The following is a 25,857-nucleotide window of genomic DNA, read 5'->3' as shown; positions in this document are numbered from 1 at the left end:
TCTTAGAAATCCAGAGATCTCTGTTTGAAATGACCATGTTAAGTAATCTCTAGAAGTCTGTATTCCAGCAGTGTGGATGATACTGCCAGTTCTCCACAAAATAGCCAGTGGGATCTTAGAATAATTTTTTCCACTTAAAATTCTTCAGTAACTGTCTTTGTATTCAGATCAAGATTCAGATTCTTTATTGGTATCTTAGTTTATTCAGGCTGCTATAAAAGAATACCATATACTGGGTTGCTTATAAACAAGAAAAATTTATTTCTGACAGTTCTAGAGGTTGGGAAGTCGAGATGAAGGTGCTGGTAGATGAAGTGCTGATGAGTTCCTACTTGCTGGTTCCTAGATGACTGTCTTGTGTGAAAGGGGTGAGGGTGTGTCTGAGATCTCTCTTATAAGGATTATGTATGAATTCCATTCATGAGGGCTCCACCCTCGTGACCTAAGCACATCCCAAAGGCCCAAGCTCCAAATATCATCACATGAGGGATTAAATTTCAACATAGGAATTATGGGGGTGGGACACAGATATTCAGTCTGTTCACCCTGGTTGGCAGAGCCCTTGATAATCTGCTCTCTGCCTGTCTTTCCAACCTTTTCTGATTGGAACAATCTTTCCTGTTGCATTGGTTTTCTTAAAGGTTCTTAAACATGGCAAGCTTCTTATCTCATGGCCTGTTTATCTTCTGTTCTCTCCCTAGAACCTCTTCCCCTAGACCAGCATGGTCCATTATAATTATTAATATAATGTGAGACACATTTATAGTTTTAAAATTTCTAGCCACATTTAGAAAAGTAAAAAGAAACAGGTAATATTAATTTTAATGATATATTTTATTTATATATCTAGATTATTTCAACATATAATCAACATATGCACAGGGTAGCCCTACATCTTTGCAAGATTGACTTCTTCCTGTTCAGGTTTTTGCACAAGTGTTGCCTTCTCAGAGTAGCCTTCCCAGACCATCCTATATAAAGTTGTGTCCTTCCTCTCTATGCCTGCCCAACCCTTGCAGTCTCCCTGCTTTGTTTCCACATTATTTATTTCCAGGTATATTGTACTTGGCATGTCAATATTTCCCATTCGATTGTCGGCTCCTGGAGGGCAGGACCATGTCTCTCTTGTTTAGTTCTGTATATCCAGTGACTAGATTGTTTGAATAAATGAATGAAATCACTTGAGATGGGCTTTCATGATAGCTCAGTTGGTAAAGAATCCACCTGCAATGCAGGAGACTGTGGTTTGATTCCTGGGTCTGGAAGATCCGCTGGAGAAGGGATAGGCTACCCACTCCAGTATTCTTGGGCTTCCCTTGTGACTCAGCTGGTAAAGAATCCACCTGTAATACGGGAGACCTGGGTTGGGAAGATCCCTTGGAGAAGGGAAAGGCTACCCACTCCAGTATTCTGGCCTAGAGAATCCCATGGGCTGTATAGTCCATGGGGTCGCAAAGAGTCAGACATGACTGAGCAACTTTTGCTTTCACTTTCACCCAGTGACTAGATTGTTTGAATAAATGAATGAAATCACTTGAGATAGATAAATATAGAACTTTTCTTTTTGTTACCAATAATAAAAGTTAGTATATTTGGTTTATTTGTGGGTTTTTTAACCTTTAAAGTGGACTAGCTTTTTTTGTTTTTTTAATGGGAAACTTGAAATTGATAAAGATGCAAGAGAATAGAAGAATGATTAATCTTTTAAAAGGTCTATGTCAGCTTTGTGGAAAGCTATTAAAATTTCTTATGTTTATAATATTTTTAGTCTATTCCTTTCTTCTTGAAATAAGCTATGATAGGTAAATAAAATTAATAAACTTTTTTGTAAACACCAATTTTAAGCAAGCATGCAGATACCAGCAAGTCTTTGATTTTTCCTCTTAAGCAGACAACATGTCTTATTTATTTCTAAACTAGTGCCAAGTGATGAACACATAAATGGTGAGTAGTGTTCTTAAAGTTTCAGAAAGTGGCTGTATGAAAGAACACTGATAAATTCAGTTGTGTCTTTAGAGGGATACTTCAGGAAATTGCGTTCCATTTCCTCCTTTGTGGACATCCACATCGGTTTTGGGCCTGGTCAGCCAGGACAGTTTTCTTTTTCTATAAAGTTTAATCCTTTGTAATTTTTCCCCATTTATATTTTGTTTTTATTGTACTTTGTATAATGTTTTCTGCCTGAGACTTGACTTTTTAAGATTTAATAACCTCTTAGCCAGAGATTCCAGAAATTTTCAGTATGAGGCTGTATTCTACACTACTTTTCAAACAGAATGCAAGGATAGCTGTTTTAGTGTGAGGAGAATAAGAACTGAGAGTTCTAGAAATAAAAATGGAAATGTTTTATGTACTGCTGAGACAGCACATCATGAGGCTAGAAAAATATGAAACGGTTGCTTTCCCCTTCATTCCTGCACTTTTCCCAAGAATCCATGATTTTTACTAACTTTTTCTGAATTAAATATTGTAACTTTTAATTAATGGATTTCTTAAGTTAGTGCCTTTTATTTTCCTTTCATAAATTTTTATACATCACTGGTGTAGAAAGTTAAGTTTGAAATAATGCTTTTTTTAAAACGACTTTCAAAGATACATGCTAGCACTATTAAGTCAGAAGTAGCTCCAGGAAATCCCCTTTATATAATGAAGCTATGAAAATAGTTAATGTTTATTGGGCCATGAGCTGTGGTTGATGATTTATAAACATTATCTTGAATCCCCACAATAACTTGAATGTATTACTATCATCACTTTATAGGCGAGGAGGCTGAGCTTTGGTGAGTTGCTGCCCAGAGTCACAGAGACAATGAAGGCTAAAGCTGGACTTGCATCCTGGTGGCCCTCTTCCACTGTGCCCTGCTGCCCCTCCAAGTCCTCCAGACCAGCTGTCCTCAGCTGCTGGGTGGTGACGTATTTCCAGGCCTGGCGGCTGTGAATTGGGTCACAGTTATTAATAATAGTTGAGGACTTTCTGATGGTCCATTGATAAAGAATCCGCCTGCCGATGCAGGGGACACAGCTTCGATCCCTAGTCCAGGAAGGTTTCATGTCCCATGGATCAGCTAAGCCCGTGTGCCACAACTACTGAGCACGTAGTCTAGAGCCAGAGCTTCGCAACAAGAGAAGCCACTGTGGTGAGACGCTCTTGCACGCAGCAGAGTAACCGCTGGTTGCTGCAACTGGAGAAAGCCTACTGACAGCAGTGAAGACCCAGCGTGGCCAAAAATTAATCAATAAAAAATAGGTGAAATGCTGAGGTTTTAAGTGGTGTTTTTAAATAAGTGGAGTTAATTCAGTATCCGCCCTCTAATGATGTCATTCTCACTTCCATTCCTATGTGCTTTTATTAAGTGGTGGAAGAGAAAGTTGGCGTTACATGCACTATGCCAGCAATTGTGAATAGCCCCACACAGGATAGGAAATCTATCTTGTTATGCTACCGCCAAGCTGGTTATTCATGAGCTGTGAACAGTTTTCACATATTCCTATTCTATTAGGAATACCATTGCAAAAGTAGTCTGTTTGCTTCCCTTCCATGTAGATTTTTTAAAAGATTATTCATAGTTCAAGGACACATATGGGAGTATGTTTTTGAACTCTTCATGCTGATCTAGATTGTTTCTCGATACTTTTCTCAATTATGAAATGTGACAGTGTTTTGCCAAAGAGCTTTCTAAACTATAGGATAAAAATATGAGGTATAATTATAATTTTAGAGTTGTAGAATTTTTTAAGTTCAACCCTGCTGTGGACTAGTAGGCCGAACCCTTAGATACAGCTTGTAGACCTCTAGGTTTTAAATTTGAAACCCAGTTTAGAGATATTTTAACTTTTTTTCTTTTTTTCTATATCCCAGAGGCCTTGTGATGTAAGTCCATCTGTCTTGCATAATTTTCTGGTGCTCTGGCCGAAAGAATCCAGGTTTCTGCTACGAAGATCTTGTTTTCTTCCCCTCTTTATCTCCCTCTTTTCTAGTACAGGACACGCCTACTGTCATTTATTTAACACAGAAAATTATTCTATAGTTTGAAGAAATATCATGTAGAACTGGTATCTAAATTAAGTTTCAGATAGTCATCATGGCACAAGTTTGCTCACAGGCCAGGTTTTTGTACTTTTTTCCCCCCAATTCGTTCTTCAGAGATCACCCTTATTTTCACTTTAGTCCTCATGAAGCCACAGCTTGCTCTTTTGGTTCTTTTGTCTGTAATAATGGGGAGAAGCTTTTTTTTTTTTTTTTTTGGCATAATTTTTAATTGTCATTAAAATCTCATAGGGAAGAAATTCTGAGGTCTCACTGAATCCTCCAGTTACCTTCATCCTTAGCAGAACAAGGAGGAGTTTTTATTTTATTTTTTTTGGCCTCACTTTGTGGCTTGTGGGATATTTATTCCCTGACCAAAGATGGAACTCCAGCCCAGCAGTGAAAGCACCAGGTCCTAACCACTGGACTGCCAGGGGATCCCCAGGGAGGAGTTCTTATTTCCCACAGCTATTCAGGTTTCATACTTTTTGTTTCTAGTATCCTTTCCATTTCCCTCCTTTTTCTTCCCTCATAGTCTTTTGGGAAAACAGGGACAGTCTGCTAGATCAACAGTCTTTCTCTATATTAAAATTACATATTTTTTTCTCCCAGGACTAAAATAACAGATCATGTCCCTATAGGCAGATGAAACATGATTGTTTCATAATCATCCCATTCAGTCGGTTCATTTCAGTCGCTCAGTTGTGTCTGACTCTTTGCAACCTCGTGAATTGCAGCACGCCAGGCCTCCCTGTCCATCACAAACTCCTGGAAGTCCTCCCTGTTATAAGAATCAACACCAACATATCAACTGGAATTCCATGAGAATAATGTATTGACTTTAATAAGAGTAGTTTGGGCAGTAGGAATTTAGGACTGTGATTGAGTTTGATCCCCGGGTTGGAAAGATCCCCTCGAGAAGGAAACGGCAACCCACTCCAGTATTCTTGCCATGGACAGAGCAGGGGGTGATAGTCCATGGGGTTGCAAGAGAGTCTTGTCGACTTAGTGACTAAAAACAACAACATATGTTTAAAGTTTATGGATGATGCACTTCTAGCACCACGTTTTGTTTTACTTTCTTGGTTAATTTGCTTCATTTTAAGTTTAATCCTAACTTTTAAGGAAATTTAAATGGCTGGGGTAACAAGATAATAAATTGTTTAAAAATATTTCCCCATCTATGTCAGGTATGTTCTTTTTCCGAATAAATAAACTTTTGTTCAGATTTTAAAATATTCTGGCTCAGCTCCAGGGAAATGAGCTTTGGTACTTGACTGTTCGCTTTGTGCCATTGTTCGTTAGAACAGTGACTGTGATTTCACAGTTTATTAAAACAAAAGCATTGGTACCGTTGAGGTGATTTGATTATGCCAAAATAGGTTATTTTGTTTAGTTGTTCTCACTCCTGTCTGGCAGTGCTTATTTTTCCATTGGCAGCCCTGTTGTAATTCTGTTTTAAATAAATACCTGATAGCTGTGTGGGCTCGAACGTAAAATCTTTCTTATTCCTCACAGTGAAGGATTAAGAGGTCTCATTTACTGTGAAGCACTAGTAAGCTGTCTTGTCCCTGGTAGAAGGAGCCACAGGGCAGAGAGGTAAAGTATGTATGTAGAGAGGGTGGAAGGTAATGGAAAACAAAAATTTAAAACCTTACTTATTATTCCGAAATCTTCTTTTCCTGATCTTGCTGATCTGGTACTGTTACCCTGTCTTCTGGAACACAGTTTTGTGGTTGGAGTGTGATAAATGGTACACAGATATCTAGACAGATGCCCTAGATCCTGGAGTTCCCACAGTAATTGTGTGAGAGAAGTCATTACAGAGTCTCCTGTACAAATGTCACACCTGCTGAAAGTTTAACAGAATCGTAGTCACTCTTCCCTGGAATGAAATCTCCTGTAACCGAAATAAAAATGTAGCTTTTTCTGAATGTGGCCATAAGGTCAAGAAGTAGACATATTTTGTTGAATCATTAGGGAGTAGAAGCCTTGCTGTGAAATGTCTGTTGACATGTATGCATATTTAGTATTTATTTCTGTGCCCCAGTGAACCCTGCTGAATAGATCAGGTGACAGCTTTTATCTGAAAGTTAGTCTTTGAGGGGCAGCTGAAGCATGGGCCTGTGAGTGTGAGGGATTGGTGTTTTTTCAATGTCGGGGAAAGAAGTAACTTCTTAAATTCCTTGCTCTTAAAAATAAGGAATATTTTCATAAAATTCAGATTTGCTCTGGGACTTAAAGGAAATGGTTGTATTATTTTAATGTGTGTGACTGAATAGTTTTTTAATGTCTTCTGAAATAATGAGATATAGGCTCCTCTCAAGTGTGGGAACTGTTTTGCACCCTGTTCCCCTGTTCGCTGACCTCTGCCTTTTGACCCTGCTGCTTTGTGACGAGATTATGGGCCTTTGAGCTTTTCACCAGTCCACCCAGACTTACGTTTCGTTACACAGAAACATAAAGCTTTAAGCTTCCTTAAAAGATGTTCTTAGAATTGAGGCGAACATTCAGATTTAATTGTGGGCATGAGCTTTTATAAATATTTTTTCTTTAAAAAGTTTGTTTTTTTCTGTCCAAAGTATTATATATTTTCTAATAGGAACTTTAGAGTTTTGTAGATGTATATATGACTAAATATGTTTTTTTCCCCCTTCAGAGTAAAGTGTCACAAAGTAACAGTGTTTATTTAGGGAGAGACTTAAAATTCAAGTTTTCTAGCTTAAGGGAACCAAGGGATACCCAACTATTTGCTCTCCATTGTTGTCTTTTTAGGCATGAGAAGTTAAAAATCTGTATTTGGAGAGTGTTATACAAGAGCAACAAATCAAATACTTCCAGAGAGAATCAATGCTTTTACCTGTTAATCTTACAGTAAATACTTTTTAGACACCTTGCCAGATGCCCAAAATAGAGAAGGAAGAAAATCAGGAACAGACAAAAAGAGATAAACTCATTTAGTTTTGCAACTTATTTGTAGTTAATGTGATAGTTTTTGTTTTGTTTTTGGAAAGAGGGTAAATTTAGTGTCAAAAATAAAGGTTTGTTGATTGTTTGTATATTTTATTACTGTTTTACATACTGTCTTCAAGATTATCCAGAAAACTATGCATTTGATCTTCAAACATTTTCTGAAGAATGTCTGTTTACACGCTGTCCGAAGGATTTATAGTAATGAAGCTTTTGGACTTTTGTTTACATGGCATTTTCCTGCTACTGAATATCCTACCAAAGTGAGGATAAGCAAAACAATTGTCTTGAGATAATAAAAGACAAAGTGCTTTTTTAAAAAAAACATATGGCTTTTAAATTATAAAAATAATGTATGTTCAATTTAAAAACTGAAGTGGGTAGAGGATTGTAACAAGCATTTGTTATCCCAGAGGGGTGGAATTTAAAATAAGAATAGAAGTTTTGATTTCTGATCACCAGTTAGAAGCCACAGTGATCGTTTTACTAAGGTGTTGTGGTTAAATGAGCTGAGCAGTAATCTGAGAAACACGTAAGATTTTCTTTTGTCCAAGTCATTGCCATTGATTTAGTAAGACAGTTGTGATGACCTCTGTGAAGAACTGTTGAAGGAGTGAATGAATAAATAATATGGAGTTGTCTACCTAGGTGTTTACTTTGAGGGATAAAAATTAAATACTTAGTACTTACAACAGAATTTTTAAAAAACCAAAATCCTCTATAAGATCAGTAATTACAATGAAATAGGAAAAGAAATAGTGGCTTTGAATCTTAAGAGTTTGACATTAATATATATTTTTTCATTATGGAAAAAGAAAAGTGACAAATGAGATAGGTAGAGCAAGGAGAAACTGGTAAGCAAAAGAGGCGGCTTGGTAACAAATGAGGTAAACTCTTGATCTCCATCTTACTGGGAATCCAGTTTATTTATAGTCACGTAGTGGAATGGGAATGTGTTTAGATGGCATAAGAAACTTCTGATGGAAAGGCTGCTTGTCCCCCCTCAGGTTGCTGAGCCTGGAAGCAGCAGCAGATCTGACACTTGTCCCGCACAGCTCCCGGCCTGTCTCCCAGGGAGGGCTGTGTAAACGTTTCAGGAGCAGTGCTGGCCCTGGCTGCGGAGAGGGCTTGCTATTTCCTTTTTCATGTAGCAGAATGATGATAACAGGGACAGTCTTTTGATTGTCTTGCAGTGTTTGGGCTGTTAGTTCTTTTAGATCTTTTCTGTTAACTACTTTCCTCCTAAAAGATACTTAGTCAGATGTTTAAAGTCATATGTTTAACTAACCAACCAGAGACCTTCACATACCAAAAGGGGGATGTTTGTCATCGTAACTGAAAAAAGCTTTACAAGAACAGATGTGTTGCTCTCATTTTCTTTAAACCTGTCCGTTTCCTGCCGTGAATGTGAGTTTTGTCAATAATGACTATGCATTCTAAAAATTGTATGAGTAAATGAGGCAAAACGCTTTCTCCAAGAGAAATTTTTTTAAGGGGAGAGAGAGACAGATAAGGAGGGAGGGAGGGAGAGAGGGAGAGAGGACTTTAGTTCTTATCTGGAGAGGTATTATTTGCATTTTTGTTTCTGTTTAGTTATTTTTATTTTTTTAGGATGGGCTGAATTGAGGTGAATTTTAGTTGTTCTAAGGTCTGTGTGTAGCGGTGATTCTTGAAAATTTTTTTTGAGAATATTAACACATTCACAAAAGAAAGTAGAGAGGCAAACCATGGTGAAGAGAGGGTTTATTTATGCCCAGGTCTCTGCTCCCACTTTTTGTTTCTATAACTGGATATGTACCTTATCCACTTAAAAAGAGGTATATAGACTAGCTTCCTTTAAGCATCTCATACAATGGAGATGAGTCTAGCTTTTAGAAGTTTTTTCTGTCAGTTAGAATGCTTGTGACTATAGGTCAAAGAGGACCTGAGAAATGAAGGAATTTGACTGGTGCACACAACAGTTTTCTTCGGGAGGAGGTGATCAGGTCTAGTTTGAACAGAGCACTCGTCCCAGTTCACTGCAGTTCTTTACGCTCTGTCTGTCCCCAGTGTTTACTTCCTCTTCAGTTTGGCTTCCTTCATGGTATTAAAATGGCTTCACATTTGCACCTCATGTCTTCCCTAGGGGAGATTTAACTTTTCCTCCTCCACTCCCCACTCATGTCTGAAATAAGAACCTGGGTCTTTGCTATGACCGGTCCACTTTAGGTCACACTGCCTTGAGGGCATCCTTGAACCATTAGTGTGGCCAAGGAAAATGGGGTTAAGCTGACTGTTTAGAGACCAGTTTGGAATGAAAGTATAGGACCTCTTCACAATGGAAGAGTGGAGGATTGGCTGCTGAAGTGCAGCCTCTTTGAATGCTAGACTTTGAAGACAGAATGTGCTTCTGGGCTGAGTTCTAAGAATATCACTCTGGATGAGGGGTTAGAATAGAATTAAACTGGGGAGAAACTAGAGAAGGGGAACCAATTAGATTGTTTTACAAAACAAACTAGAGAGGAAGGGCCTGAATTAGGGTAGTGGCGGTGGGAGTAAAGAAGCAAGGATGGATGTAGGAAACAGAATAGACATACACTAGTGTATGTGAGGTTAAAGGGAGGTGAGATGCACATGACTAGACTTTGCTCCCCGGGCAACAGGGCTCTAAGAGTGTCATTCATAGCAGGAACACAGGAGGAAATAAGTTTGAGAGACGGAGATGAGTTTAGTTTTGAATTTGTGGTAGTGATGGTGCTGGTGTGATGTTATTTTTCTTTATATTGGGGTGGACTGAAACCACATTCTCCACATCTTATAATAATAGTGATTAACTGTTAAAGGGTGTGTGTGTGTGTGTGTGTGTGTGTGTGCAAGTATTGGAACTAGAACTTGAATTCAGGGCTTCAGACCCAGAATTCCATAGCCTTTATATTATGTCACACTTACCACTATTTATAGACATAACTCATGCACTCTTTATTCTCCTTTTCTCTCCCTCCTTTTTTTCCTTAGAGCCAAGAATGTATGTATGTTCATTTAAATCTCTGTTTTTAAACATGAAGTATTAAAAAATACCATAGGGACTTCACAGGTGCTCCAGTGGTTAAGACTCCGAGCTTTCACTGCAGGGGGTGGGGATTAGATCCTTGGTCAGGAAACTAAGATCCCTCATGCTGTGTGGTGCAGCCAAAACAAAGCAAAATTATTATTAAGGAAAATATGGAAACTGCCCAGGACACAAGCTGAGAGACGTGTTTTTTGAGTTAGGATAATTCATTGGGCATTAATTAGTGAATAATTTACCTTTCTCCCCAGCGCTTCAGTTCGTAGTTAAATGCACAGCTTTTGTGGCAGGCTTTAGTAGAGCATTTAGAACGCATCTGTATTCTTCAGCTGTGAGGCAGTGAACCATATGCTGCATAAACTCTCTGGAGTTTGTACAGCAAACAACTCCCTCACCAGTTTGTAAGTGCTTGTACAGGGTTCTAGGCATTCCTGCCTAGAACATTCAGGCCTTTTGTTACTGCGGTAGAGCTCTGCCTACCAGTGGGCTGAAGCTGCATGTGTAGTGCGTACTGTAGAGGCTGGTAAGATATAATCGCTCAATAAACAGTAGCGACTACCCTTATTAACATATTGATTGGATTAAACCCCAGACACTGGTGAGGTTTAAGGTGTTTCTGGAACTCTCCTTTAGACATTAAAAGATAGTCCCTAGGGCTGTGTCCTTTCTTTAAAATGACAGCTAATTTTATCCATTATTTTTGTTTTTAAATGTTTATTGATTGATTGATTTGGCTGCCTCGGGTCCCTGTTGTGTCATGTGGGATCTTTCACAGTGTCGGGCAGACTCTCTGGTCGCTGTGTGTGTGTTCAGTAGTCGTGGCCTGTGGGCTCCCTAGTTGTAGCACACAGCTTGGTTGCTCGATGGCCTGTGGGATCTTAGTTCCCTGACAAGGGATCAAACCCTTATCCTCTGCTTTGCAAGGTGGATTCTTCACCACTGGACTGCCAGGGAAGTCCATAATTATTTTTGAAATAGATAATATACTCATGTGGTATCATTTTTAGAAGATACAAAAAGATTACATTAAACAATATGTCCCTTTTCCCAGCTGTCTAGTTCCTTTCCTCGAGGCAACTTTAGTTATCACTTTCTTGTGTATCCTTCTAGAGACATACTATGTTCCATGACATGTTTCTTATCAGTTTCAGAGTGTACTCTTAACCTCTGATCTTTGATATATTTCTCTTATCCATATTAATTGCCCTTTTACCCCACTTTAATGAGTAACATTAATGATAAAGATATTGCCCAAGTTATATTTTTTATTGCTTATAGCAGGTCAGGTACTAACCCTGGCTTGCTGTTGGCAGTCATGTTCAGAGATTTTAAGTAATATGCCTAAATTTGCATTGCTTGTGGTAAAAAAAGAACCAGAAAGGGTCTTCTGGGTTCAAATTTAAGCCCCTTTTCCTACAGAAGAACTTAACAGTTTTCATGAGTAAAAGAGCCCACCCCTTTAATCTGATGGAAAGTATGGCACTTACATTGTACTTAAAAAGAATCATAATAAACTCCTTAAACTTAAATCACATTCTGAATGAACACAGGACCAACTTTGGGCTGTTGTACACATGAGAATTACAGATTTTATTGGTTGACCATCTGTTTTAGGGATAGATTATCTACACATACAGACATGATTTTTGTGTGTGTGTGCACTTTGCTTTATTACTTTTCATCTTATGGACTGTTTTTTTTTTTTTACACTGTGTCCAGCAGATCTGTTGATGCCATTTTTCCAATAGCAGCTGCTCACTTTCTGTCCCTTTGTCACATTTGGTAATTGAAGTATTTCAGACTTTTTCATTATTACTGTAATATTTGTTATGGTGACCTGTGATAAGTGTCTTTGATGTTACTATTGTAATTGCATCACTAACCAAGCCCATGTAAGATAGAACTTAATCGATGTATGTGTGTATTCTGACTGCTGTTTAAATCCACTCTTCCCCTGTGTCTCTCCCTCTCCTCAGGCCTCCCTGTTTCCTGAGACACAGCAATATGGAAATTAGGCCAGGAAACCCTACAATGGCCTCTGATGTTCAAGTGAAAGAAAGAGTTGCATGTCTCCTGTTTTAAATCAAAAGCTAGAAATGAGTAAGCTTAGTGAGAAAGGCAAGAGCCGAGGCAAACAGAAAGCCAGGTCCCTGTGCCTAACAGTTAGCCAAGCTGTGAATGCAAAGGAAAACGTCCTGAAGGAACTTGAAGGTTCTCCTCTAGTGACTGCATGAATGATGAGAGTGAAGCAGCTTTATTGCTGATGTGTAGAAAGTTGTGGTGATCTGGATAGAAAAACAGGCCGCAACGTTCCCTTAAACCAAAGCCTAATTCGGAGCAAGGCCTTAACTCTCTTAAATTCTCTGAAGGCTGAGAGAGGTGAGGAAGCTGCTGAAGAAAAGTTAGAAACTAGCAAAGGTTGGTTCATAAGGTTTAAGGAAAGAAGCCATCTCCCTAACATAAAAGTGCGAGGTGAGGAAGCAAGTGGTAATGTAGAAACTGAAGCTGTTTATCCAGAAGCTATTGCTCAGATAATTAATGGAAGTGACTACACTAAACAACAGATTTTCAGTGTAGATAAAGCAGCTTTCTATTTGAAGAAGATATCATGTAGGACTTTCATAGCTGGAGAGGAGAAGTCAGTGCCTGGCTTCAAAGAATGGGCTGACTCTTTTGTTAGGGGCTGATGTAGCTGGTGACTTGAAGTTGAAGGCAGTACTCATTTACTATTCTGAAAATCCTAGGACCCTTAAGAATATGCTAAATCTACTCTGCCTGTGCTCTGTAAATGGAACAACAAAGACAGCATCTGTTTACAACATGGTTTACTGATTATCTTAAGTCCACTGTTGAGACCTGATGAGAAAAGAAGATTCCTTTCAAAATATTGCTGCTCACTTGACTATGCACCTGGTCACCCAAGAACTGTCAATGAGAATTCATGTTGTTTTCATATCTGCTAACACAGCATTCATTATACAACTTATGGATCAAGGAGTAATTCTGACTTTCAAGTCTTATTATTTAAGAAGTACATTTCATAAGACTATAGCTGCCAAAAACAGTGTTTCTTCTGCTGGAACTGGGTAATGTCAATTAAAAACCTTCTGGAAGGGATTCACTATTCTAGATGCCATTAAGGACATTTGTGATTTATGGAAAGAGGGAAAAATACCAACATTTATAGGAGTTTGAAAGAAGTCAGTTCCAGCTTTCATGGATGATTTGGTGTGGAAATAGCAAGATAAGTAGAATTAGAAGTGGAACCTGAAGATATAACTGGGTTTCTGTAATTTCATGATAAAACTTGGATGGATGAGCAACTGTTTCTTACGGATAAACAAATTGGTTTCTGGAAATGGAATCTACTCCTGGTGAAGATGCTGTGAAGATTGTTGAAATGACATATTACATAAACTGAGTTGATAAAGCAGCAGCAGGATTTGACAGAATTAACTCCAATTTTTAAAGTATTCTCACTGTGGGTAAAATGCTATCAAACAGCATTGCATACTACAGAGAAATCATTCAGGAAAGGATGGGGCAAACTTTACTGTTGTATTATTTTAAGGAGTTGCCACAGAAAATTCCATGGTGGTCCGGTAGTTAAGATTCTGAGCTTTCATGGCTGAGGGTGTGGGTTTGATCCCTGGTAGGGGAACTAAGATCCCACAAGTCACACAGTGCAGCCAAAAACTAAAAACTAAAACAAAAGAAACTGCTGCAGCCACCCAAGCCTTTAACCATCCACCACCTGATCAGTCAGCAGCTATCAGCCTCGGGACAAGAACCTCCACAGAAAAAAGATTGCAACTCACTGAAGACTCAGATGATGGATAGCACTTTTAGCGATAAAGAATTTTTAAATTATGGTATGCACATTGTTTTTTTTAGGCATAGTGCTGCTGCACACTTAGACTACAGGATAGTGTAGCTGTAACTTTACTATATGCTGGAGAACCTAGAAGAATATTAGCTTCAGTGCTGATAGTCTGGAACCAGACCTACAGTATCTTGGAGGTATGCCTCTGATTGACCAAAGACACCCACATACGCAAGACTTACATATGTATGTCGGAAGGGCTCAACAGCATAAATGTAAAAGGACTCAATAGATATAATCCTTTCTTTTTTTCCCCTTCATATTAAGTATCTTCAGGGCTTCCCCAGTAGCTCAGCTTGTAAAGAATCCGCTGGCAGTGCAGGAGACCCCGGTTCAATTCCTGGTCAGGAAGATCCCCAGGAGAAGAGAACAGCTACCCACTCCAATATTCTTGCCTGGAGAATTCCATGGACAGAGGAACCTAGCAGGCTACAGGCTCAGTCAAAAGGGCTATATGTCGGTCAGAAGGGATCAATGACATAAATGTAAAAGGACTCAATAGATATAATCCTTTCTTTTTTTCTTTCATTTTAAGTGTCTTCATATTTATTTATTTTTTTTTTATAGTGAAAGCCCAGTAGTTGCAATAGCATAGTTTTAGACAAGCATATTGTTTCAGATTCCATTTCAAATTACAGAGAAATGCCTGGAATCTCATTAACTGTGCTTTAACACATTTAACACAAATTTTCATGTTTATGCCTAACTGCAGTTGCATCCTTCCTTGCTGACACCAGTATCCCCTGGGTGGGCCTCAAAGCCTATGAGACTGGCTGGCCAAGTATGGCAAAATAACAAAGGACTGGAAAATAAGATTATTCTTTCTTTTAATAGATACTTGAAAATAATTCAGAAGTAGAACTACATGTGCTGCATTGATGAAAATTTTACTTTAAAAAACTTTATTATCAGGAATTTCCTGGCTGTCCAGTGGTTTCACTGCTGAGGGCCTGGGTTCAATCCCTGGTTGGGACTAAGATCCCGCAAGCCACACCTTCCAGCCAAAGCAAACAATATTATCTAAAGAAGTACAGAACACACGTTTGATTAACCTTTTTCTTTGGTAAGATGCATTTCTATAAATCATGTGACATCACCTTGATTTCATGGAGTCTTGGTATGCTGAATGGACGTTTTGGTGGATTTTGGTAGTTAAGTAGGAAATTAGGCAGTGTAGAGTATATTTTGTTCTGTCTCCTTAGGAAGGAAAAAAAAAAAAAACAGGCCAAAACAACAAAAACTAAATCCCTCATTAGTATGGAGGGTTTAACACATACTTGAGAAAGAGTAGTTTAATGAACCCTCATGTGCCTCCATGGACAGAGGAGCCTGGTGGGCTGTAGTCCATGGGGTCACAAAGAGTCGGACATGACTGAGTGATTAAAAATGCACAAACATATGTGCCCATCAGCTTACTAGCATATTATTTTAGCTTCTCCCTCTTTCCTCCTACCTACCAGTATAGAATTACTTGAAATAAATGCCATATATTGTCATTTCAACCACAATCTTTTAAATGTTACTCTAAAGATTAGTACTTTTTTTTTTCATTTATTTTTATTAGTTGGAGGCTAATTTACAATATTATAGTGGTTTTGTCATACGTTGACATGAATCAGCCATGGATTTACATGTGTTCCCCATCCCGATCCCCTCTCCCACCTCCCTCCCCATCCCATCCCTCTGGGTCTTCCTAGTGCACCAACCCTGAGCACTTGTCTCATGCATCCAACCTGGGCTGGTGATCTGTTTCACCCTTGATAGTATACTTGTTTCAATGCTGTTCTCTCAGAACATCCCACCCTCGCCTTCTCCCACAGAGTCCCAAAGTCTGTTCTGTACATCTGTGTCTCTTTTTCTGTTTTGCATATTGGGTTATCGTTATCATCTTTTTAAATTCCACATATATGCGTTAGTATACTGTATTGGTCTTTATCTTTCTGACTTACTTCACTCTATATAATGGGCTCCAGTTTCATCCATCTCATTAGAACTGACTCAAATGAATTCTTTTTAATGGCTGAGTAATATTCCATAATGTATAAAAATATGGAATGCTTCACAAATTTGCATGTCATCCTTGTGCAGGGGCCATGTTAATCTTCTCTGTATCGTTCCAATTTTAGTATATGTGCTGCCGAAGTGAGCACAAGATTAGTACTCTTTTATGTACACTTTTAGTAAAATGAATTTTGGTTTTCTATTTAATCTTCAGATCCCAATTGCAGTTTATGTGATAGATAAACAATATGAAATGTCTCATTAATAAAATGTAGTAATTAAATCTAGAAGTAAATCTTTTAACATTTTGAAAGTTAAATTGACATAGATTTTAAAGATGTGACTAATCTGGGGGGGGGGGGGTGGGCCACACCATGTGACATGTGGGATCTTAGTGCCCAGACTAGGACTCAAACCTGTTCCCCCTGTGGTAAAAGTGTGGAGTCCTAACCACTCAACTGCCAGGGAATTCCCAAGATGTAACTAATTATTTAAAGCACCAATGTTATTCTGGCTTAGAAATTTAGACCTTTTTTTGCTGATCTTTTTCTACTTCTTTTTTTATAATTGAGATTTAGTTGATTTACAGTATCATAAATTTCAGGTAATTTTCAAGAAAATTAGATACCAAGAGAACATTTCATGCAAAGATGGGTACAGTAAAGGACAGAAATGGTATGGACCTAACAGAAGCAGAAGATATTAAGAAAAGGTTGCAAGAATACACAGAAGAACTATACAAAAAAGATCTTAATGACCCAGATAATCACGATGCTGTGATCAGTCACCTAGAGTCAGACATCCTAAAATGCGAAGTCAGGTGGGCCTTACAAACTACGAATAAAGCTAGTGGAGGTGATGGAATTCCAGTTGAGCTATTTCAAATCCTGAAAGATGATGCTGTGAAAGTGCTGCACTCAACATGCCAGCAAATTTGGAAAACTCAGGAGTGGCCACAGGACTGGAAAAGGTCAGTTTTCATTAAAGTCCCAAAGAAAAGCAGTGCCAGAGAATGTTCAAACTACTGCACAGTTGCACTCATCTCACATGCTATCAAAGTAATGCTCAAAATTCTCCAAGCCAGGCTTCGACAGTACATGAACCAAGAACTTCCAGGTGTTCAAGCTGGATTTAGAAAAAGCAGAGGAACCAGAGATCAAATTGCCAACATCCATTGGATCATCGAAAATGCAAGAGTTCCAGAAAAACATCTATTTCTGCTTTATTGACTACACCAAAGCCTTTGACTGTGTGGATCACAACAAACTGGAAAATTCTTCAAGAGATGGGAATACCAGACCACCTTATCGGCCTCCTGAGATATCTGTATGCAGGTCAAGTAGCAACAGTTAGAATCAGATTTGGAACAACAGACTGGTTCCAAATCAGGAAAGGAGTACATCAGGGCTGTATATTGTCACCCTGCTTATTTAACTTATATGCAGAGTACATCATGAGGAATGCTGGACTGGATGAAGCACAAGCTGGAGTCAAGATTGCTGGGAGAAATATCAGTAACCTCAGATATGCAGATGATGCCATCCTTATGGCAGAAAGCAAAGAAGAACTAAACAGCCTCTTGATGGAAGTGAAAGAGGAGAGTGAAGAAGTTGGCTTAAAACTCAACATTCAAAAAATGAAGATCATGGCATCCACTCTCACCATTCATGGCAAATAGATGGGGAAACAGTGGAAACAGTGACAAACTTTATTTTATTGGGCTCCAAAATCACTGCAGATGGTGGCTGTAGCCATGAAATTAAAAGACGCTTGCTCCTTGGAAGAAAAGTTATGACCAACCTAGACAGTATTTTAAAAAGCAGAGATAGGAGAAGGAGATGGCAACCCATTCCAGTATTCTTGCCTGGAAAAGTCCATGGACAGAGGAGTCTGGCGGGCTGCAGTCCATGGGGTTACATGACTGCGCATGTGTGCACGAGGGTGGAGGGAAATGCGTTGGTAGCAATAAAGTGGTAGAGCTAAAAAAAAAAAAAAAGCAGAGATAATACTTTGCCAACACAGGTCTGTCTAGTCAAAGCTGTGGTTTTTCCAGTAGTTGTGTATGGATGTGAGATTTGGACCATAAAGAAAGCTGAGCACCAAAGAATTGGATACCTTCGAACTGTGGTGTTGGAGAATACTCTTGAGATTCCCTTGGACTGCAAGGAGATCAAACGAGTCAATCCTAAAGGAAATCAGTCCTGAATATTCATTGATGCTGAAGCTGAAATTCCAATATTTTGGCCACCTGATGCGAAGAGCTGACTCACTGAAAAAGACCCCAATGCTGGGAAAGATTGAAGGCAGGAGAAGGGGGCGACAGAGGATGAGACGGTTGGATGGTATCACCGACTTGATGGACATGAGTTTGAGCAAGCTCCGGGAGTTGGTGATGGACAGGGAAGCCTGGTGTGCTACAGTCCACAGGGTCGCAAAGAGCCAGACATGACTGAACGACTGAATTGAACTGAAAGAGAATGCTTCACTTATTATGAAATATTGACTGTATTCTCTGCATTGTAAAATAAAAGGCTCTTTCTATTAACATCTGTTATAAGTAAGCTGTCAGTAGGGCCACTTGCTTGTATTAGTTAACTATCGCGATGGAACAAATTATCCTAATATTTAGCACTGAACAGAAGTGTTTATTATCTTGCATACTTTCTGAGGGTCAGAGATCCAGGGGGCGCTTAACTGGATGGTTCTGGCTCAGAGTCTGTCTATTACAAGGTTGCAGTCAAGCTGCTGGCAGGGAGTGCAGTCACCCCAAGGCCCTGCCCAACTGTTCCTGAAGAGTCTGCTTCTAAACTCAGTTGTGTAACTGTTAGCAGCCTGTTTCTTACCACTTGGGCCTCTTTGTAGGCTGCCTGTTCGTCCTAATTACACGACTGCTGACTTCCCTCAGAGCAAGTGGTGAGAGAGACAGACAATCACAGATAGACTGATGGAGAGGGGGCTTATCATGGAATCTGTGGGGTTTTTTATACCTTATCTCAGAAGTGGCATACCATGGTTCCTGTCTTATGTGTAGGACCCACAGTCCTGCCCTGGTTCAGTGTGAGAGGGTATCCTCAGGGCTGTGAATGTTGTCAGATGACGGGGATTGAGCTGTCTTGTAGGTTGGCTACCACAATGATTTTGGCAATATTAAAGCCTTTAAATTTCTGATTTAGGACTTAAAACCTTCAGCAGTGATTTTAAATAGAATGTGTCAAAGCTGTGGTAGTAGTGTGCAGGATTTTGAGCAATCTGTATTTGAAAGAGATAATACTGATCTGCTGTTTCAGAGAGGCATAGCGAGCAGAATTTGAGTGCAGGCTCTGAAGCAGACTGCTTTGGGCAAGGCACTTAAATTTCCTCTACCTGATAATAATAGAACTCTAACTCCTCTTGGGATTTGCTGGTCAAATGCTTAGAACAGTGCCTGGCACATGAAAATGAAAGTGAAAGTCACTTATTTGTGTCCAACTCTTTGCGACGGCTTGGACTGTACAGTCCATGGAGCTCTCCAGACCAGAATATTGGAATGGTAGCCTTTCCTTTCTCCAGGCGATCTTCCCAACCCAGGGATCAAACCCAGGTCTCCTGCAGGCAGATTCTTTACCAACTGAGCTATTCTGGGCACACAGTAGGCACTTAAATCTTATTTGTAATTTTAATTTTTATTGTTAAAAGAGCTTGAGTGAATTCAGCTGCTTTTGTCTCTGGAACATAGGTTAGAGTGTTGGAAGATGAGTCTGGAGAGGTAGGCAGGGACCTGTGTGCTCTGGGAAGGATGAAGCTTCACCTCTACTAGCTAAGCAGAGCTGATTTGTATTTATGCCTGATAACGCTTGGCAATTAGTGTTTATTTTAAACTACTTTGTTTAGAAAAGAGTAGTTAGGATTTTCTAGCACTTCCTTTGTTCATTTTTGCTTCAGTAATAACACCTAGACTCATACTTTGTCCTCAGCAGTACAGAGGATACAGGTATTCTTTTCTTTTCTTTAAAAATTAAAAAAAACACCAAACCAACAAACAGTCCCATTTGAAAGAGAAACGATGGTGGTATCGCTCTTTAAAAAAGGAAAATGAAAAAAGATGAAAAGGGTGGTAGTAGAAGGGAACTGAAAAGTGCTTGATAAATTATGTAAGGAAGCTTTTAGCTTTGGTCAGAAATTTAGTTGTTAGCCAGCTGCAAGCAAACCCATCTGGCACCCTTTTTCATTATTCTTCTGAAATATTCATGGGCTCTAACAGGCCTGCCTTGTTTCCATTAGTTCCTCACATATTCTCATGTTTGGTAGCCAATCTGGAGTTGCAGTGAGTTGCCCTTGTTTTGTTTCCTTGTTGCTGTGGATGTAATCAATAAAGAATAGACACCCAAGGAAAACTTTGTGTATACTCAAATTCTCTTGAAAAATAAACTGTGAGCCAAATTAAATAATGTAGGATTTGAACAAAGTAATCACTACAGTTCATTATGCTTAAAAGTATCTATGATACTCTGAGCATTTCTGAATTATGCATCTCTTTTGATCATCAGCAGTACCATTCATGTTCATTAAAGAAATTTTATTTTTTATTTAGAGAGTATAGGATTAGTAAAGTAAACTTTAAAAAATTGTTTGTAAAGGTATTTGCATGTTTCTTATTTCTCAGAGATCTCTTGGAGTCATTTAGAATGTAGGTCAAGAGAATATAAGCAATCCTTTTATATTTTAAAATTAGCTTCTTTATTGAAGTATAGTTGGTTTATAATATTAATTTCAGGTATAATACAGTGATTCAGTATTTTACAGATTAAACTCCATTTAAATAATGGCTGTATTTCCTTGTGCTGTACACTGTGTTCTGTTGCTTATCTATTTTATACAAGTAGTTTGTATCTCTTAGTTCCAGACTCCTAACTTGTCCCCCTTCTCTTTCCTCTCCCACTAACCACTAGTTAGTTCTCTGTGTCTGTAAGTCTGTTTCTTTTTTGTTATATATATTTGTTTGCTTTTTTTTTAGATTCCAGGTATAAGAGATAAGAGTATTTGTCTTTCTCTGTCTAACTTGAACATTAGAGTGCATGTATCTTTTTGAACTAGTGTTTTCATTTTTTTGGATATGTACTCAGGAATGAAATTGCTTTATTATGTGGTAGTCCTATTTTTAATTTTTTTTCCTATTTTTAATTTTTTGAGCAATCTCCATACTGTTTTCCACAGTGTCTGTACCAGTTTACATCCTTACCATCAGTGCACAAGGGTTCCCTTTTCTCTACATCCTTATTTCTTGTCTTTCTAATGATAGCCTTTCTGATAGGTGTGAGGTGATATCTCACTGTGGTTTTGATTTTCATTTCCCTGATGATTAGTGATGTTAAGCATCTTTTTATGTGCTTATTGGCCATCAGTATGTTTTTGGAAAAAATGTCAATTCAGAGCTTCTGCCCATTTTTTAAATTGGATTGTTCAGGGTTGTTGTTTTTTTTAATATTGGATTATATGAGCTGTTTATATATATTGGGTATTAACCCCTTATCAGTCATATCATTTGCAAATATCTTCTCCCTTTCAGTAGATTGTTTAACTTCTTTTACCCCATATCATTGATATTGGAATTGTTTTTAATATTCAGAAAAATGTTCTGAAAACTGGTCATATAAATTTCTCTCCAGGTTCACAAAAGTGCTCTTTTTACACATCTGTTATAGTTATTCCCATTTTTCTCTCCCCCCACCTTTTTATTTGGCTTGCTGTTACTGTTTTATCTCAAATTCTTTAATGTGGGCTTTAATGGAGGGATATCCAGCACTTTGGAGGGGATATTGATGTCTTAAAAGGGCTGTCTTGTGAGAAGCTTAAGAGCCCCCTTACTCCGTGCTTCTTTTTTTTAAAAAAATTTTGTTTTTGTTTTTAATTTTATTTTTTCTTTTTACCTTTTGACTCCTTTCAGCAATTTCTCTAACTTCTCCCCACCCCTGCCACCTCTGGCACCACCAATCTGTTCTGTGAACTTGGGTTTATATGTGTGTGTGTGTGTGTATACACATATGTATATAATATATATTATATATAATTTTTATATTTGCTATATGAACTTCCCTGATAGCTCAGTTGGTAAAGAATCTGCCTGCACTGTGGGAGACCTGGGTTCAATCCCTGGGTTGGGAATATCCTCTGGAGAAGGAAGTAGCTACACACTCTAGTATTCTGGTCTGGAGAATTACATGGACTGTGTAGTCCATGGGGTCTCAAAGAGTCGGACACAACTGAGCTATTTTCAATGTGTTAAGTTTTCTTGCCTGGGAAATCCGATGGACAAAGGAGCCTGGCAGGCTATACAGTCTATGGAGTTGCAGAGAGTCAAACAGGATTGAGCACACACACATGTATATATATATACACTTATATATGTGTTTGAATAGTTTTTAGATTCTGTGTGTAAAAGACATCATACGGTATTTGTCTTTGTCTGGCTTTCTTCACTTAGTATAGTGCCCTCAAGGTCCATCCATGTTGTCATAATGGCAAGATTCTATTCTTTTTATGACTGAATAATATTCCTTTATATGTATATGTGTCTGTGTGTATGTCTGTCTCAGTTTTTTATTCATTTGTCCAGTAATGGACACTTAAGTCGTTTTAGTATATTGGCTGTTGCAAACAATGCTGCAATTAATATTGGGGTACAAATATCTTTTCAAGTTAGTGTTTTCATTTTCTTCAGATAAATGCCCAGAAGTAGAATTACTAGGTCATATTGTAGTTCTGTTTTTACTTTTTTGAAGAACCTCTATACTATTTTCCATAGTTTCTGCACCAGTTTAACTTCCTTTCTTTTGGCCCCGCTGCATGGCTTAGAGGACCACCCAGGGAATTCCTGTCAGTTCAGTTCAGTCCCTCAGTAGTGTCTGACTCTTTGCAACCCCATGGGCTGCAGCACACCAGGCTTCCCTGTCCATCACCATCTCCTGGAGCTTGCCCAAACTCATGTCCATCAAGTCAGTGATGCCATCCAACCATCTCATCCTCTGTTGTCCCCTTCTCCTCCTGCTTTCAATCTTTACCAGCATCAGGGTCTTTACCAATGAGTCAGTTCTTTGCATCAGGTGGCCAAAGTATAGGAGTTTCAGCTTTAGCATCAGTCCTTCCAATGAATATTCGGGACTGATTTCCTTTAGGATGGACTCGTTTGATCTCCTTGCAGTCCAAGGGATTCTCAAGTCTTCTCCAACACCACAGATCTACAGCAACAATTCTTCGGTGCTCAGCTTTCTTCATAGTCCAACTCTCACATCCATACAGGACTACTGGAAAAACCACAGCTTTGACTAGACGTACCTATGTTGGCAAAGTAATACCTCTGCTTTTTAAAATGCTGGCTAGGTTGGTCATACCTTTTCTTCCAAGGATCAGGCGTCTTTTAATTTCACGGTTGCAGTCACCATCTGCAGTGATTTTGGAACCCAATAAAATTAAGTCTGTCATTGTTTGCACTGTTTCCCCATCTATTTGCCATAAAGTGATGGGACCGATGCCAGGATCTTAGATTTTTGAATGTTGAGTTTTAAGCCAACTTTTTCACTCTTCTCTTTCACTTTCATCAAGAGGCTGTTCAGTTCCTCTTGACTTTCTGCCATAAGAGTGGTGTCATCTGCATATCTCCCAACAATCTTGATTCCAGTTTGTGCTTCATCCAGCCTGGCATTGCTCATGATATAAAATAAAGTAAAATAAGCAGGGTAGCAATATACAGCCTTGACGTACTGCTTTCCCAGTTTGGTACCAGTCTGTTGTTCCATGTCTGGTTCTAACTGTTGCTACTTGACCTGTATACAGATGTCTCAGGAGGCCGATAAGGTGGTCTGGTATTCCCATCTCTTGAAGAATTTTCCATAGTTTGTTGTGATCTACACAGTCAAAGGCATTGATGTAGTCAATAAAGCAGAAGTAGATGTTTTTCTGGAATTCACTTGCTTTTTGTATGATCCAGCAGATGTTGGCAATTTGATCTCTGGCTCCTCTGACTTTTCTAAAACCAGCTTGAACATCTGGAAGTTCTCAGTTCACATACCTGGTTCACAAGCCAGGTTGAAGCCTGGCTTGGAGAATTTTGAGCATTACTTTGATAGCATGTGAGATGAGTGCAATTGTGCAGTAGTTTGAGCATTCTTTGGCATTGCCTTTCTTTGGGATTGGAATGAAAACTGACTTTTCCAGTCCTGTGGCCATTGCTTTGTTTTTCAAATTTGTTGGCATGTTGAGTGCAGCACTTTCACAGCATCATCTTTAAGGAATTGAAATAGTGCAACTGGAATTCCATCACCTCCACTAGCTTTATTCGTAGTGATGCTTCCTAAGGCCCACTTGACTTCGTATTCCAGGATGTCTGACTCTAGGTGAGTGATCACACCATCGTGATTATCTGGATTGTGAAGGTCTCTTTTGTATAGTTCTGTGTATTCTTGCCACCTCTTCTTAATATCTTCTGCTTCTCTTAGGTACATACCATTTTTGTCCTTTATTGAGCCCATCTTTGCATGAAATGTTTCCTTGGTATCTCTGATTTTCTTGGAGAGATCTCTAGTCTTTCCCTTTCTATTGTTTTCCTCTGTTTCTTTTTGTTGATTACTGAGCAAGGCTTTCTTATCTCTCCTTGCTATTCTTTGGAACTCTGCATTCAAAATGGTATATCTTTCCTTTTAACCTTTGCCTTTAGCTTCTTGAGGGTTCTCTTTTCTTTATATTCTTGCCAATGCTTGTTATTTTTGTTCTTTTTGATGTTAGCCATTCTGACAAGTGTAAAGTAATATCTCATTGTCGTTTTGATTTGTATTTCCCTGATGATTAATGATGTTGATCATCTTTTCATGCACCTGTTGACTATCGGTATGTCTTTGGAAAAATGTCAGTTTAGATCTTCTCCCCATTTTTAAATTGGATTTTTTTTTTTTGCTATTGTAAGAGTTCTTTGTATATTTTAGATATTTACCACTTGTCAGATATATGATTTGCAGATATTTTTTTGCATTCAGTAACTTGCCTTTTATTTTGTTGATGGTTTTCTTTCCTGTGCAGAAGCTTTTTAGTATGATATAGTCCCACTAATTTATTTCTGATGCTATTGCTTTTGGTATTAGATTTAAAAAAATCATTGCCAAGACCTATGTCAAGGAGCTTACTGCCTGTATTTTCTTTTGGGATTTTAATGGTTTCAGATCTAATGCTCAGATCTTTAATCCACTTGATTAAATCCATGAATGGTGAATTTAATCCATTTATGGTGTGAGATAGTGGTTGAATTTCGTTTGTTTGCATGTGGCTGTTCAGTTTTCCCAACATGGTTAGCTGAAGAGATTGTCCTTTCCCTATTGTATTCTTGGCTTCTTTGTTGTAAATTAATTGACCATTTATATTTGGGTTTGTTTCTACATGCTCTCTTCTATTCAATTGATCTGTGTGTCTATTTTTATGCCAGTCACATCTCTTTTAATTGCTATAGCTTTGTGATATAGTTTGAAATCAGAGAGTGTGATGCCTCTAGCTTTGTTGTTCTTTCTCAGGATTGCTTTTACTATTTGGATTTTTTGTGTGTGTGGTTCCTTATAAATTTTGTGATTTTTTTGTTCTGTTTCTTTGGAAAATGTCATTGGAGTTTTGATAGCGATTGCAATGAATTTGTAGATTGTGTTAGATAGTTATCATATTTTAACAGTCTTGATTCTTCCAATCCATGAGCATGGAATATATTTCCATGTATTTGTGTCATTTTCAATTTAAAAAAAAAATCTTCAATATACAGATCTTTGATCTACAGACATTTTCAATATACAGATTCATTTGTGTCATCAATTTTTTTTATTAATGTCTTTGATATATACAGAAAATTTTGATATATAGGTCTTTTTCTTCCTTGGTTAAATTTATTCTAGATATTTATTCTTTTTGATGCAATTGTAA

At 38.3% G+C, this 25,857-nt stretch overlaps 1 protein-coding gene and 1 non-coding gene across 8 annotated transcripts in view; one reads left to right on the top strand and one right to left on the bottom strand.

The window, feature by feature from the left end:
- Positions 1-25,857, top strand: part of DENND5B (DENN domain containing 5B) — a 213,413-nt gene that overhangs the window by 7,314 nt on the left and 180,242 nt on the right. The window lies entirely within an intron of this gene.
- LOC122424159 lies at positions 15,970-16,076 on the bottom strand. The gene has a single exon (XR_006264345.1). It is a non-coding gene; the product is annotated as a U6 spliceosomal RNA (small nuclear RNA).

Source organism: Cervus canadensis, chromosome 21 (genome assembly GCF_019320065.1).
Source record: "Cervus canadensis isolate Bull #8, Minnesota chromosome 21, ASM1932006v1, whole genome shotgun sequence".
In the NCBI taxonomy this organism is placed as follows: domain Eukaryota; kingdom Metazoa; phylum Chordata; class Mammalia; order Artiodactyla; family Cervidae; genus Cervus; species Cervus canadensis.
This window is presented reverse-complemented; position numbering and strand designations above follow the sequence as displayed.